General features: G+C 42.9%; 1 protein-coding gene and 1 pseudogene across 4 annotated transcripts in view; one reads left to right on the plus strand and one right to left on the minus strand.

Annotated features, from left to right (window-relative positions):
* The window catches only part of MARCHF6 (membrane associated ring-CH-type finger 6), a 1,314,422-nt gene that overhangs the window by 654,132 nt on the left and 643,017 nt on the right, over positions 1-17,273 (plus strand). The window lies entirely within an intron of this gene.
* Positions 11,947-14,769, minus strand: LOC141144753 (posterior protein-like; annotated as a pseudogene).

Genomic DNA, 17,273 nt, shown 5'->3' on the forward strand with positions numbered 1-17,273 from the left:
CTTAACGTTGTGATGGATATTCCAATCCACTATGCAGGTGGACTGCCCAGTAGTATCTTTGTAAGTCAGGCAGTCCAATTCCTCCTTTATTTTTTGGCATAGTGAGACGTAAGTATTTTTCTCTGGGTGGTTTATTTTGCCAAATAAAGGCTGAGCATGCTTTACGAAAGGACGTAAAGAAAGAAGTAGGGAGATGTTTGAGGATAATTTGCATAATGTACAGGGAGCATGGGAGTATGGTCATTTTGATCAGTGCTGATCTCCTGAACCAGGAGACATTTAGAGAGGGCCATCGTTTCAGGTCTTTGCGTTTCTCCTCCAATATTTTCCCAAAGTTTTGGTTAAAGAGATCCAATAACTTGATGGGAATACGGATGCCAAGATATGTTATTGTTTCTTTTGCCCATTTAAAAGGAAAGTTAATTCAACATAATTCAACTGTTTCTGGTGATAATGTTATGTTAAGAGCATTTGATTTAGAATAGTTTTATTTTTAAGTTTGACATTTTTTGGAAAGGGTCCAGGTCCTGAAGTAAGTTGGGTATTGAAATACGGGGATCCGTAAGGAAGAGAAGGAGATCATCAGCAAATGCTGCTAGTTTATAGGTATGGTTGTGGATTTTAACCCCTTCAGTGTCTGGGTTGGGTCTGATTTTGATCAATAGAGGTTCCAGTGTAAGAATGAAGAAAAGAGGGGAAAGTGGGTAGCCCTATCTTCCATTGTGTAGCCAGAAGGCATTCGACAGGTGGCCATTGACTCATATTTTTTTTTTTTTTTGTTTCATAAAGATTTTATTACACATTTCAAGAAATATACAACATAGCGTAAAAATACAACAATGTAACAAAATGGGTAGCAGGTTCCCTTTAAAGTGTATCAAGCAACAGTTTACACGTTTGGAGTATTGTAAATATCTAGAGGATACACCTGTTCCGTACATATCCTATTTGTATCAGTATAGAGGAATATATAAAAAGAGGGGGAGAATTTGGTCAATGCTCTAGGGCATTGATGGCGAACCTTGGCACCCCAGATGTTTTGGAACTACATTTCCCATGATGCTCACCTACACTGCAGAGTGCAGGAGCATCATGGGAAATGTAGTTCCAAAACATCTGGGGTGCCAAGGTTTGCCATCACTGCTCTAGGGTGTATGGGCTCATCGGTGTAGTATGGCTCTTCATAGGTTGGATTGTTGCTCTTTTAGGATTTAATCGGAAACACCTGCTAGAGTATAGATATAATGTCTCAGCTTTACCCAATTGTCCTCATCTGTTGCTAGGAACCAGGGCTCAAGGTCGGACACTACCGTCCGCTCCAATCACCAAGGCCCTCTTTTTACGGGGTTCAGAAAATGTCAAGGGTAAGAGAAGAAGACAGAAAAGGAAGGGGAGAAGAAGAGAAAAAAAAAAAAAAGGAAAGAAAGAAAAAAAAAGGGGGGAATACAGAGGGAAAAGGGGGGGGTGAAGTAATCGATATAATAATTAATATTATATCTGTGTATTAATTTGTCTAGTCCCTATAATTATAATAAATACATTATAATAATTATAATTAGTAGGTCTATTAAACTCTGAGCACATGTTATTGTTAATATCACAATAATACAAGGTTAGCTTTGAAACCAAACACACAATTTATAAGTAATAAAGTCCTGTTTATTTCCCAAGGAAATAAGAAGCTAACATGAAATACTAGAGAAAGATATTACAAACACAGATCAACAATCAGAACATATAATACAAGAACATCAAGGATACTTATCACAAGGCTTTCTGCGAGGCTTTGTTTCTTCCAGCTATGAGATAGCTGGAAGATATCTGGAAGACTGAGGCATAGTCCCAAGCCATGATCCAAAGGGGAAGGAGCTATTTCTCCTCCTTGCTCAGTCTTTTATACTTCGATCATACACCATTCAAACCCAACCCCATTGCCATACCATCTAGACTTTTGACGAATCACAGTATTTATGGGGCAGTCCTTCTCAACAGTACTGTCTGTCCTGCTGTACTGTGGCATTGTCCATGTCAATCTTTAGGTGTCTGTTGATCCTTTGATCTTTGTCGCCCACCATCATCAATCATCCTGTCAGCCAGTGCCCCTTTCAAGTTTGCTTTATAGCAATAGATGGTCCGGAGCAAAGAGCTGAGAAACGACATTCCAGACCGCCCCCAGGAAAGCAAATGCTTGGTTGTATCCACCAGAAAGAAACCTCTTTAAAACCATGGAATTGCAAAGATTAGCCTGGGTGATCTTTGGGAATAGGAAACAGATATGTAACGGATTTATGACAGATCCAATTCAAACTCTGGATAATAAATATGACACTAGACCATATTGCTATCCAACATATTCCGCTTTGCGCCTAAAGGGCGCATACCACCCTTCTTCAGACACGGCTCCCATTGAACAGTCCATAAATGTCTTAACGCGTGTCGTTTCCCATCCTGTGTTTCCGAACCAGTACCTATGGGAACAGTCCTTAACTGTATTACTGTGTTGCGTTTTTCAACATGAACATCTCCTATGGAACAGTCCATAACTGTCTTACTGTGTTGCGGTTTTCAACATGTGCTTCAAAAACAGCTCTTATGGAACAGTCCATACTGGTCTTACCGTGTTTCGCTTCCCCACACGTGCCGCTTTGTTACTGGGTGACCCACCAACATCACTCTTCAGCGACAACTTCCATGTCACCAATCTGTAGCTTCGGTATCTTCTCCTTTCCAGTATCTTCAGGACGGGGTGCAGTACAGGCAAGGGGCGTCCATTCACTCACCATTCACCAGCACACACTCAGAGCAGCATATTAACCAGCTTTCAGATAGAGAGTCTTGAGGAGGGCCTTTTGCCTATATAACCGGCCTAAAATACACCTTTATCACACTATACCATAACATAAATCAATCCCTTATCATAACATATACATATGTGTCCCATCCAATTATGCATCCCGCTCCCAACCTCCTATAACTCCTCACTGTAGATACGAGTCGTGATTAGGCAGGCTTGCTCACAATGGCCTTTCCTACCGCACTTTTGGCATGTCAGCGGTATTGCAGGGCTCTGACTTGGCAGCAAAGTCTCTAACTTGTATGCTACCGTCAATTCGTCCCTCAGCTTGCATAGATAACTGGGCGACCCTTCTATATAAATATTGAGTCTAACAACCCACATAAATCTGCAACAATGACAAAACTCACACAATTCCATCCCTGTGCCTGGATTTCAGAGAGCATGCCCAGGGTATACTATGCACCCCTACCTATCGTTAGGTTCAAAGAACCATCTAGTTCCATGACTTACATCGGCATTCTTTAGGATAAGGAAACAAACTCGTCTATGTCCCAAATAATACCCAGGTGCTTCCTTCCCAGCAATGATCCCTCCATCCCGAATACAGAATGAAATATCTACCCAACATTTCTCGTTCACCACCATGTATTGACCTGGCATACAAAGGACATCGTCATGCTTCTGACCGAGGGAAGTATCAACCTGCCTCCAGGTTCCATCCTCTCTGATCATATGTGGGCAACAGCCTCAAATGCAACAAGATAGAATCCCCAGTCAATAAACCCATTGATGCCACCAAATATACAGACTGAGTCTGCACTTCTGTACAGCATAACACCTTTCACAATCCAAACTGGTATAGCCCATCCAGGCATTCGACCACCACTTTGGATTAGTGTAAGCGACGTGCTTTGGCCAAATCCCGAATACAGAATGAAATATCTTCCCAACATTTTTCGTTCAACACCATGTATTGACCTGGCATACAAAGGACATCATGGTCATGCTTCCGACTGAGGGAAGTATCAACCTGCCTCCATCTTCCATCTTCTCTGATCACATGTGGGTCACTTAGCCTCAAATGCAACAAGATAGGATCCCCAGTCAGTAAGCCCATTGATGCCACCAAATATACAGACCGAGTCTGCACTTCTGTATATGGGATCATACCGCATAAAATCTTTCACAATCCAAACTAGTACAGCCCATCCAGGCATTCGTTCACCACTTTGGATTAGTGTAAGCAGCGTGTTTTGGCAAAGTCTTACTGAGCGGTGATGCTAACTCATCAGGCCACTGCCCCTCATACAGAGACTGTACAATCAGCTCAATGCTGGTTGATCATTCCGCCTGCCGCTGCGTGCATGCCAGAGCCAATGACAGATTTCTGTCCTGTACCATCACACTCTCTACCAACCTCTCAACACGGTTGAGAAAATCTGGAGCCACTTTACCCTGGGTATTTATGTGAATTTGTTGAATGTTATCAAGGATGTCACCAATCTCTCTGAGTACCAAAGCCCTGCTTAAGTTATGGCTGAGAGTTTGTTCCTCAGGATACCGATGTCCACTCCATTAACAACACCCATCCCAGCTCCTATTCCCCCAATATAGTGCTGAATACATCCCTCCTCTTTCGGTTACTCCTCAGACATAAGCGTCCTGTGTCCGCACATCTCTGGGAGTAAGTCACTGGTATAATGACGGTACTTGATTTAGTGTATACTCAGCACATATAGGGTAATAGGTTTCTAGCAACCACTGTGAGATGTTGCAGGGCCATGTGGTGAAGGCATACTGCACCCTGGTAGCCAGCATTTTGTTCCCTTTATCTATTGGAGCGTGCTCCTGTGTGTATTCACCGGCCTTCCCTGTGCCGGGTTTCAACCTCTCAGGTGAGACATCAACCAGGCGTGTCCCCCCATACAAGGAAAGTTTCACCCCATTGATGTGTCACCTGGCCAACCTCTAGTCTGGCCAACCAACACCTTATTATGTATAAATGCCAGTGCACCATGTTACTCCCGTTACGTCAATACATGTCATACATTAAAAATCTTTTCTTCTATCAATTTCCTCCCTTCAACAAAAAAAAAACATATTTTACATTTCAGGTTCTGACAGATTGGATGTGTATATTCCTTCCCCAACCTCCAACCCATTGCACATGTATTAATAGCACATTTGCATTCATCAGGAGAGACTCCGGCAAAAATGTTTCACAAGTCTTGTTGATAGGCACAGTCCTTCAGATTCAGGATTAGCACTAAATTGTCCATAAGAAAAAAACACGTATTAAACTGAATCTTTTCGTTTGTCCCTTCTCTCCTTATGCTTATCATAACAAATTTGCGGTGTGGTATCTCAATTTATCTATCTTTAAGATCTATGCATTAACTCCCCTCTCAGGTGGACAAAGGCTAAACCTTTTGGAACTTTCTCCACCTGAAGGAACATAAAACACAGAGAAAAAAAATGAACTCCAGAGGCTAGAATGGCTTCCTACCAACATCTCTTGTCTTAAATAAACAAAATGTATTCAGCTGGAGGACATATTCCCATGACCATCTATTCAGCTGCTAATTGACATAATAGCCAATTACCCCCCTTTCATGTGGACTAAACAATAATCTTTCCACCTGAACAAACAAAAATAAAATGGATGACTAAACAAATACCAAAAATATAAAAAAAATCTGGCCATTATCACACAAAAACAACATGACAAGACAACCACCATAAAACAATGACAAACACTCAACTTTTAACTAAAGACATCCATGGATTTTCCTCCTGAGAAGAGTAAGTGCTCATTTCCATCTGAAAGACAATTAGTTAATGGGAAAAACAAAAAACAAAACATCTGTACCTCATCACAACATTTGTAACTTCATTTATAACTCTTTAATCCATTAATGCCTGACCATTGTTTATCTTATTTTTTTTCATTGTTTGCAAACAATTACTAATTAATGAGCTCATGGTACCATATGATAATCGATTATGCATTTACAATAACCTAACCCCTGTTTTGCTAAATTTGCCCCATGTTGTTCTCACTTTGAAGGGCCTGCAAAGAAAACACAGACATTAGTATCCAAACCAGTTTTAACTTCTTCCAAGGTCTCTGAAAAAGGAATACAAGGACAGTGATTACACACAATTATCATGACAATTTTTTTTTTTTTTAATGTCATTTTATTATTCAAGGTTGACAAGAAATGGTGATAAATGGCCATATGAAATGTGTCAATTATTTTTTTTTTTTTAAATAAATCTTTTTATTGATAACAATATAAAAAGTTACATACTTTTCGTGGCATATTTGTATTTAAAGTGCGATTAGCAAAGACAATAAAAAATATTACAAAGGCAAAAATAGAGCTAAATACCTCGCATATCTGCTGTGCGCTGTGATAATTACAAATATTAATAAATATGTAAGTAATAACAACTTACAATGTGCTATTTTTCCGCCTTTTTTCTTTCCCCTTACCCTCCCTACTCTTCCCACCCACCCTTTATCTTCTACCCGCCTTACCACCCCCCTCCCTTCCCTTATGAACGGCGCAAAAGTTAAGTTCATTAACACTAGGACTCACGGCATGCTATAACTGACTAAGCCCCAGTGGAGCCTGTTCCTACACCCATATTTATCTGGTTTGGTCCGTTATTCGCCCCCGCACTCGTGAGAGGTTCAAAGGTAATTGGTTCAGAATAGATGTCGAGTATTCAGCTCCTGGAACCAGGGCTTCCATATGCCAAGAAATTTACTGTAATTCCCTTTTTTAATGTGTACTGTCCTTTCTGTCCAGACCAAGGAATCCATTGTTTTAAGCCATTCCCCTATAGTTGGAGGGTTTGTTGAGAGCCAGGATTGTGCTATCATCTTTCTCGCTTGGTATAGACATCTTACTATGGCAGTGGTTATGCTGGTATTACCCATGTATCTGTCGTCTGGCCTACTCCCAAACCTGTACAATCTTCTAGGAGTGTAGTATGCTCTATGTAGAAGGAGGAGGTGTGAGGCCTTCTGTGACGGAGAGACGGACACCGTCTGCCCAAGTTCCAGTATTTTTTTCCACTGGGCGTCCGTCAACTCCCCCACATCCGCCTCCCATCCTTCTCTAGACCCGAGGGGCACGCCTTGAATCAGGATCTTGTCCAATAACTGCGTATAAACATCTCCAATCAGCCCCTTAGTGTTTATTGCTTTAACTATTTTATTAAGAAGCGGTGTTTTACATCGCTTCATAGGGGAAGACCTAAATTGGGTATTCAGTGCGTGCCTGATCTGTAGATAATTATAGAATGTATTATATGGAACTCCGAATTCCATTCTCAGTTCCATAAAGGATTTCAGGTTAGTATCGCTGTACAACTGAGCCAATCTATGGATTCCGTGGCTTTCCCAAACGGGATTCTTTTCTATAGCCCTTAATTCCCCCAGGGATTCGTTAGACCATATGGGTAAAAACTCAGTAATGCCTCTATACCCCATGATCTTCTTAACTGTCTGCCAGGTCTTGTTTACTAATTTAAGTGTTGGCAACTTTCTCTGGAGTGAACCAGCCTCTAATGCATCCACCAAGCGTCTGTGTGAGCTACCTTCTAGCATTATTTTATTGCTGGCACTTGCTTCACCCAGGGATTCGCAGCCCCCTAGATGCTGCATTTGAGCAGCTAGATAATAACCATATGGATGGGGAATTGCCAATCCTCCCTCCCAGGTAGGTCGCTGCAATGTCTGCAATTTAATCCTAGCATGGCCCTTCTTCCAAATATGTTCCCTAAATAAGGAGTTTATTTTCATGAACCATTTTCTCCCGATCCATATCGGGGAGTTATGGAGAATGTAAAGTAGTTGTGGCAGCCAGATCATTCTAATCAGGTTTGAACGTCCTGCCAGCGACAGGGGAAACCGACACCAGATGTCGCATTTTCTTCTAAACTTCTCAAGCAAGGGGGCCAAGTTATCTCAGATGTAGCTATTGGGATCGCTAGTCATTACTATTCCCAGGTACTTTATCTTATCAGTTACTTTTAACCCAGGGAGACCATCAGGGAGGGGGTTGTTGATCGAATCAATCTGTAGCAGTGAAGATTTATCCCAGTTAACTACTAGGCCCGATACCTTCCCAAATCCTTCTACCAGTTGCATCATTTTTTCCAGAGATGGACCCATATCCCCCAGGAATACCAAGACGTCATCTGCATAAAGTGCGACTCTTTCTTCGCTACCCTTCCTCCTAAAACCCCGTAGGCCCGGTGCCCTTCTTATAGCCTCCGCCAGCGGCTCCATTGCCAGAGCAAGCAGGAGGGGCGATAATGGGCACCCCTGTCTTGTGCCCCTCTCTAATGTCAAACTATCTGTATACTCGTTGTTAATCTTTAGCTTAGCTGATGGACGGCTATACAAGATTTTTACCCAATTGATAAAAATCGGGCCAAACCCAAATTTGTCCATTATTCCCCAGAGGTAGCCCCACTCCAAGCTATCAAATGGTTTAGCAATGTCCAGGGACATAATGGCTCTGGGGTCCCTGTCTGCAACTGGGGTCTGCAGGTTCAGATATGCTCTCCTAATATTGACACTAGTAGACCTATGGGGGATAAATCCTGCTTGGTCTGGATGTACCAATTTATTAATACATTTACTTAGCCTAGTTGCTAGTACCTTTGCTAGGATTTTAATGTCCGAGCAAAGCAAGGAAATTGGTCTATATGACACTACCTCCAGTTGGTCCTTCCCTTCCTTTTGAATAAGTATAATATTAGACTCTGTCATTGAGGCAGGGAGACCACCGTCTGTAAACGCCTCCTTTAGTGTCCTCAAGAGAGTGGGGAGCAGAATCCCCCCATAATGTTTATCTATTTCCAGGGGGAGTCCGTCTGGGCCTGGGGTCTTATGATTGGGCATAGCAGCCACAGCGCTCCTTAATTCCTCTAGGGTTATAGGGGATTCTAAGTTAACTTTATCTACTGTAGTTAAGGTTGGTAATACAAATCCCTCCAATAGTTTATCCAGCTCTCCACTTACTGTAAGTTGTTTCGACTTGTACAGGGAACTGTAGAAATCGAAGAATATCTCCCTGACTTTCACAGGATCTGTCGCAATTTCCCCATTTGGGGATCTAATCGCAGAGATTGTTGAGGTCGGGGAGTTGGTGCTTGCCACTACGGCCAGCATTCGGCCCACTCTTTCCCCCTCCTCAAAGAATCTCTGCCTCTGGAAGAGTCTTTTATTTTCAGCTTTTCTCATTATTACCGCTTTATATTCCTGTTGTTTCCTAATCCATAGCTCCCCTAGCTCTATAGTGGGACCCAGAACATACTGCCTTTCTAGCTCCATAACCTTATTTCTAATGCGATCTTCCTGCATTCTTGTTTTCCGCTTTACCCTTGCTATTTGCTGAATTAGAAGCCATCTGAGGAAGGCCTTTAGAGCGTCCCAGACCATCCCCCCTGCCGCTGTACCTGAGTTACATACCATGAACTCCTTTAGACTAGTAGAAATTTCTTCCATGCTCCCTATTACCTCCAACCATACTGGGTTTACTGACCAAGGCCTATGTATTTTTCTATCACCGGTGCACGTCACCAGTTTTAAGGGCGAATGGTCTGATAGTCCTCTTGGGCCGTAATCTATTTTATGTACTAGGGGGTGCGCTTCTTTATTGCCTATGGCTAGATCTATTCGAGATAATGTGTAGTGTGTCCCTGAGTAACAAGAGTATTGTCTAACATTTGGATTGCGGATTCTCCATAGATCGCACCACCCCACTTCCTCTAAAAACTGCCTAAGCCTGCCCTCTATTGCCCTCACTTTCCGGGTACCAGATGGGAGTCTATCCTGCCGACTATCGAGGACTGTGTTAAAGTCGCCAACCAGGATCAACGGAATCCCTATCTTGCTCTCCATATATTCCAACAGGCAGTATAGGATTTCCAACTTACTTGGAGGAGGGATATATATATTTGCAATAACAAATTCTCTACCGTCTAACAGGCAATGTAAAAAAATATAGCAGCCCAACGCGTCGATCCGAACACCCCTGCAGGTAAACGATACCCCTTTTTTAACCAATATACTCACTCCTCTCAAGTAGGAAGAGTAGACAGAGTGGAATTGTGTCTGAAATTTCCTACCCCCAATTCGTATCCTGGTTTAATTTGTCAGGTGCAGGCAGATCAGATCAACACCCTGGGCCTCCAGCTCTGACAATACGGCAGTTCTCTTATCGGGATCACCTAAACCCCTAACATTCCACGATCCTATTCCAGCTACACTAAGCATCAGAAAGAGAATGAAAAAATTTTTAACACAAAAATAAAAAAAACAACCATCTTGTGCAATATAAAATATAAACCGCTTTTTAAACCCCAACCGAACACGTCAAAATTCTTAGCATTTGTTGTGACTCCTCTGTAGTTCCCAAGTCCACAATCAGTGCTGGAATTATATTTTAGGGGCGTGAGGAGCGGAGGGAGAAGGCAAAAACCCTTCCCCTCTTGTCTCCCCCACACCCCTGATACTCCAATTCTTTCCAGATGTGTGTATAAGTAACACAAACCCTTATTTAATTTGTTGCCCTCCCCCCACCCCTGCTTCTGTTTACTAATGTGTTTAAGTCCCATATGGGGAATATTTAACTCTTTACCCAGTGTCTTCCCCTTACCCCACCCGTGCCTATTTCGGCTAGCCCTAGGAGCTTTTATTGTGACCCAGTCTAACCCATACCTCCATACCTCAACTAGTAACAACCCTACCCACCTGTCAACCTCCTCCTGCCCCCCTCCCCCCCTTCTTTTATAACATCTCCCTTAAGGGGAGCCCTAAAGCAAAAAAACAAGGGAAAAAAGAAAAACAAACCACCCCACAACCTTGATCGTGTACCAACACACATTTAAGACTTTCACACACTCTTCAACCCACACTCCCCCCCCACCTCCAGCTCATGCTGAAAAAAATTATAAACCCTCCCTCAGTCCCCCAACCCCATCCCTTATTTAACTTTTAATAATACAATATTTTGTCCTTTTTCATTTTCCTCTTTCACATCTCTCCCGATTTCCTAGATTTATAAGTTCTTTTTGTAGTCTTCAAGCCATGCTGAGGCCTTGTCAGCTGCATCGAAAAAATGAACTGTCCCCGAAGCTTCTACACGCAGTCGCGCTGGGTATAGCAAAGCATATGGGACTTTATGAGACCGTAAAGCGCGTTTCGCCTCCACAAAGCCTGCCCTTTTTTTTTTGCAAGTCCGGGGGAAAAATCAGGGTACAGTGAAATCCTACTGCCGTTATGAAAAATATCTCCTTTCTCTCTAGATTTTTGCATTAGCGCCACCTTGTTCTTGTAACAGAACAACTTAAGAATCATTGGTCTAGGGCAGGGATCCTCAAACTACGGCCCTCCAGCTGTTGCAGAACTACACATCCCATGAGGCATTGTAAAACTCTGACATTCAGAGACATGACTAGGCATGATGGGAATTGTAGTTCCTGAACACCTGGAGGGCCACAGTTTGAAGACCCTTGGTCTAGGGCGTCCCCCTGACGCGGTAGGCCTGGTGGGAATTCGATGCGCCCTCTCGATAGCAAAGTAAGGTGAAAGAGTATCGGACCCAAAGAGCCCCTTAAGCAGATTTTCCATATATACCTCAGGGCGGGGGCCTTCACTTCCTTCAGGGAGACCCAGTACCCTAACATTGCATCTGCGCATCCTATTCTCTATTTCGTCCATTTTGTTTCTATACATTTCAAACTGTGTTTGTATACTCTTAAATTCCGGTTGCATTGGAAACACTGTGTCCTCAAGTTGACTCAATCTTTCTTCTATAAGGGTAGTCCTTTCTAGTACTTTCTGAAGTTCCTGGCTCATAGAACGTAGCTCTACCTTAAGGCCCCCTAGTTGGTCACACAGGTCATTCAGGGACCCCTTACATGAATTCACTGCAGCTAGTACTTCCTTTAGTGTGGGTTCTGGTTCAACTGCTATACTAAGAACAGGTGGAGCCCCACTGGCTGATACAGTTCCTTTCTCCAGGGGGGCTAGCTCTGAACTTTTTTTATTTGTTGTGGTTTTAGTGCTAGCCGGTAGTACAGCTGGAGCTGCTGACATTTTGCCCACGCTTTTCCGATCCCCAGACGGGCCTGTCTGTGTCTTCTCGTGAGGCAATTGATTACCTTTAACAGGGGTATGCGCAGGAGTATGCGCATACTTTTCTAATTTTGCTGCAGCTGTCGCCGCCGTGGAAGCTGATGCTGCTGGGTTCCCATTTTCCTTCACAGAGCGGGCAGCCTGTGTTGTGTTTTCGTGTAACTGCTGGAGCTCCTCACCCTTCTTCCTGGTCATCATTGGGGACGCTAAAAAAGCAGAATTCCAACAGTGGTTTGCCCCTTATCTACTAATTAGTGTGTCCAAATGCTGCCACTGCCGCCCCCCCTGCAGCCCACCCTCTAAAATATGCGTGACGTCCTTAGGACCCGCAGCTGGAGCTTAATTGGACTTCTCTTTACTTTCTTCTTTTCTTTTTTTTTTTTTTTCCCTTTCTTTTCTTCCTCTTATTCCTCCCCCCTTTAACCAGTGATTTCCTTGCCTCTTTACGTTCTTCTCTGCTCTCCTCTACCTTCTCTCCCCTTGCTCTTCCTTACTTTGCTCTTTCAATGTCTCTTTTTACAACTGCTGTGTAACTGTATAACATAAGCAAGTGTAGCAGGGCATAGTTTTAACAGAATACCATACAGTCCGCCTCTATAGCCCCAGAGCTTTTAAACTGAGCCCAAGTGCTCTCATACCTGTCCTGTAGTATTTCAGAGCTGCACGCTCTCTCCACATGTGCCCGGTATCTTTTGCTGTAGCTGGCGTCTGTTGCTGTGGCTGTGACTGAAGCAAGGGGAGGGAGGCTGGGACCGAAGCGGAGCATCTTAGCTATCACTCCCAAGTCTTTGTCCAGATCGCAGAAAGTTTTCTCAGCTCTCGCGAGAGCCCCAGGCGTTGCTAGGCGACCAGTCCGGCTGCGACGGGGAGGAACCCGCAGCACGGCCCGAGCGAGGGATGCAGGGCAGAGACCAAGCCGATGCACAGCAACGCGGTGCAACGGCAGCGACACGCCCCCACACCCGAAGGTAAGATGCGGCTGGCCGGTCACAATAGCCGTCGGATGGAGCGGTGCATACAGAGGCTGGGGGCCAAGTCAGATAGCAGGCGAACAGGTAGCGGGCTAGGTTGAGCTGCTAGGGATGGGGCTGGGCAGCATGGAGGCCGGAGCTAGGAGGGAGCCCGCACACACCAATTATCATGACAATTGACTTTTTTTTTTTGAGTCCCCCATGCCTTTTCCCATTAATTGCAAAGCTAGGGAACAATTGCCATATTTTCCTAAAGTAAGCAATCAGTATTGGTAAACTTTGCCATATTACTCAGGAAAAATGGCAATGCAATTTGCGTCCAACTACATACAAGCCAGAATGGTAGATTAGCCCAGGGGACAAAGATTGGAATGTTCATCCAGTCTTGTTGCTGGCTATTTTTAGGATGTGGACTGTCATTTCTTATCTCTTCTTCAGAACTGTGTGATCTGTCCTGGCTGCTATCTTTCATATCAGGCCTTTGCGCTGTGCTGTCCCTGTCCTGGGTGAGGGTTTTCGTTGCAGATACCTGTATTTTTGGGGTTTCCTGCTCCATGCTAGCAATGTTAAGGGCTTTACGAAATCTATGTCCATGTCTATTCCATTTAGAACGTCTGAACTCTCTCTGCCTTCCTGTACCTCTGCTTATTACGGATACACCTGCCTTTGACCCATATTCCCTATCACAGAAGTCTCGCAGGATATTGACAAAATTTTGGTAGGATCTAGCATTCCTCAGAGCTATTCTAGTGGGATAGCTTACATAACATTTATTGGCCATTGAGTATATGAAACTTGTATCATCCTCCAATAAGTCAGGACAGTTGAACACTTTCGTATACAGTGCAAGATACTAACTGCAGAACAATATTGGGTCATCTCCTAAATTTCATTTGTTGTAAATCACTCACACCATTATCATGACTGTCCACAATACGCTGCAATTCTTTCCTCCGCACCTCTGCATCTGCTAAGTTATCATTAACCTGTGCAGATAACTGGCCTGCCAAAGGTCCTGGTAGCCATGCTTTCAGAAGAGATGCATCCTCATTACTCAAATTAAATTTAAGGACTAGAGCCTCAAATTTATTGGACAGACTCACTGGTGATTCCAGGTCATTAAATTCACCCAGAATCTGGAACAAAGTAAGTCTCTCTTGGATTGTAATCAAACTGTTATTCTGCTTCAAAGCTATGGGTGCAATAGCAGACTGTGTTTCATCACAGCCCTTCTCCTCATTGACTGTGCAGATATTTGCCAATTGGCATGTTCCTTCATGCTCATTGAGCAATACTATACATTGCTCTTTAGTAAGAATCTGGGAGTGTGCCTTTGCTAATTTTCTTTCTAAAGACATAAGCAACTCTTCCATCTCTGACACCTTTATTTGCAATGACTCTAAAAGTTTGCTCTACGTATCACAGTCCATGCTGCACCTCTGAAGCTGTTCTTGTAGCTCACTGCTTCTTTCTGACAAATTGCCTGCTGTAGCCCGCAATTCATCCATCTCACTACTGAAGGCTGTTGCAATCTTTAGAAGGTTTTCACTGATTTCCTCTATGTCCTCCCCGAGACGTCTCCTCTCTGCTTCCCACTTCCCCTCCATTTGCTAAGATATAAATTTAATTCTGAGCAACACTGCAATTTCATTTGCCAACCTTTCTTTTTTAACTTTCTTTTTTAGCTGTTTACCCAATAATCTGCTATTATGTTGCTGACACTGAGACAATAGTACGTTACACTGGCTTTTAAGAGGTTCATCTGCACATGAATGATAATTTGCAGAAGCATACTTTTTAAAATATGTATACACAAGTTCCATTTCAAAACCATACACTCCACACCATACACAATTCTATTTGTACTAACGTTCCAACACTGCACTGAGTAATAAACCAAACTCAATTATCGTTAGCTCTTACAACTCACGAAAAAAAAAAAAAATCGTTCTTCTAACATTCTATATTCTTCATTCATTACCACTTTTACCTGATTTCCTTCAAAACCATTAAACTTTTGCATATCCATAGAAAAGACTCACCACACTTACTGTGGCATTATCGGCTGCCTTGTACCTGAGCACTTCTGTCCTGTAGTTTCTATATGGCTTTTAGGATTACCACACACGCTTTCTGGGGAATATCCATTGATATGCTAATTTGCATCTTATGCCCCGTACACACGGTGGGATTTTCCGACGGAAAATGTGTGATAGGACCTTGTTGTCGGAAATTTCGACCGTGTGTAGGCTCCATCACACATTTTCCATTGGATTTTCCGACACACAAAGTTTGAGAGCAGGATATAAAATTTTCCGACAAAATCCGTTGTCGGAAATTCCGATCGTGTGTACACAAATCCGACGGACAAAGTGCCACGCATGCTCAGAATAAATAAAGAGATGAAAGCTATTGGCCACTGCCCCGTTTATAGTCCCGACGTACGTGTTTTACGTCACCGCGTTCAGAACGATCGGATTTTCCGACAACTTTGTGTGACCGTGTGTATGCAAGACAAGTTTGAGCCAACATCCGTCGGAAAAAATCCTAGGATTTTGTTGTCGGAATGTCCGAACAAAGTCCGACCGTGTGTACGGGGCATTAGTCTATACTGAAGCTCGTCTAACCTGTTTTTACCAGAGTTGCTTACAATGCAAAGACAAACAAACAAAAAAATCTGATACAAAGCAATTTAAACCTAACAGTGACTTGTAGTTCTGCAGCCTACAAGACACAAGGCACATTTGTCCACACTAGAGACCATTTTCAGTTCTGGGTGTATTTGAGAATTTATGCTTACAGGGACTCAGGACAAAAAAAAAAATACATTAGGTTTTTGTGGATCCTATGTAAAAATAAAATTCACAAGCTCTCTGGGGGTGCCAAATGAAGTAATCAATATAATAATTAATATTATATCTGTGTATTAATTTGTCTAGTCCCTATAATTAGTTGGTCTATTAAACTCTGAGCACATGTTATTGTTAATATCACAATAATATAAGGTTAGCTATGAAACCAAACACACAATTTATAAGTAATAAAGTCTTATTTATTTCCCAAGGAAATAAGAAGCTAACATGAAATACTAGAGAAAGATATTACAAACACAGACCAACAATCAGAACATAAAATACAAGAACATCAAGGATACTTATCACAAGGCTCTCTGCAAGGCTTTGTTTCTTCCAGCTATGAGATAGCTGGAAGATATTTGGAAGACTGAGGCATAGTCCCAAGTAATGATCCAAAGGGGAAGGACCTATTTCTCTTCCTTGCTCAGTCTTTTATACTTCGATCATACACCATTCAAACCCAACCCCATTGCCATACGATCTAGACTTTTGTCGAATCACGGTATTTATGGGGCAGTCCTTCTCAACAGTACTGTCTGTCCTGCTGTACTTTGGCATTGTCCATGTCAATCTTTAGGTGTCTGTTGATCCTTTGATCTTTGTCGCCCACCATCATCAATCATCCTGTCAGCCATGGCCCCTTTCAAATTTGCGTTATAGCAATAGATGGTCCAGAGCCAAGAGCTGAGAAACGACATTCCAGACCGCCCCCAGGAAAGCAAATGCTTGGTTGTATCCACCAGAAAGAAACCCCTTTAAAACCATGGAATTGCAAAGATTAGCCTGGGTGATCTTTGGGAATAGGAAACAGATATGTAACGGATTTATGACAGATCCAATTCAAACTCTGGATAATAAATATGACACTAGACCATGTTGCTATCCAACGGGGGGTGAGGGAGGTATAATGAAGAGGGGGTCTCATCTACTATCCACATGCCATGCTCACTGGGTCTCCCGGATCTCCGGGGTGACCATCTATGATTAATTTGCGTTATGTTAATAGGTTACATTTTTTTTGCAATAATTCCTGATATGACTGGGAAATTTTGTACGTAATCCATGCCTCCCAGATCGCTGAGAAGCTCGAGATTCTATCTTGCGAAGTGAAGATCAGTTCCTCCATCGTTGCTATGCGATCAACACTTAGAGCCCATTCTTTTAGTGAAGGCCGTCGCGTGGACCCCCAATGATTGACTCATATTTTTGCCATTAGGACTGTGTATAAAGCTTTAATGTAAGCACACATGTTGGGTAAGAAACCCATGGCAACTAGCACTGCTTCCATGAAGTCCCAGGCCACTCTGTCGAATGCCTTCAATGCGTTAAGGGATAGGAAGAAACCTTGTTTGGATTGTGATGTTAGCCAATGATGGATATTTAAAGCTTTTATTGTGCTATTGCGACCCTCTCTTCCAGGGATGAAGCCCACCTGGTCAAGGAAAATAAAGGATGGGAGTAGAGGTATTCTGTTTGCTAGGATTTTTGCA

The sequence above is a fragment of the Aquarana catesbeiana genome, linkage group LG05 (assembly GCF_042186555.1).
Source record: "Aquarana catesbeiana isolate 2022-GZ linkage group LG05, ASM4218655v1, whole genome shotgun sequence".
In the NCBI taxonomy this organism is placed as follows: Eukaryota; Metazoa; Chordata; class Amphibia; order Anura; family Ranidae; genus Aquarana; species Aquarana catesbeiana.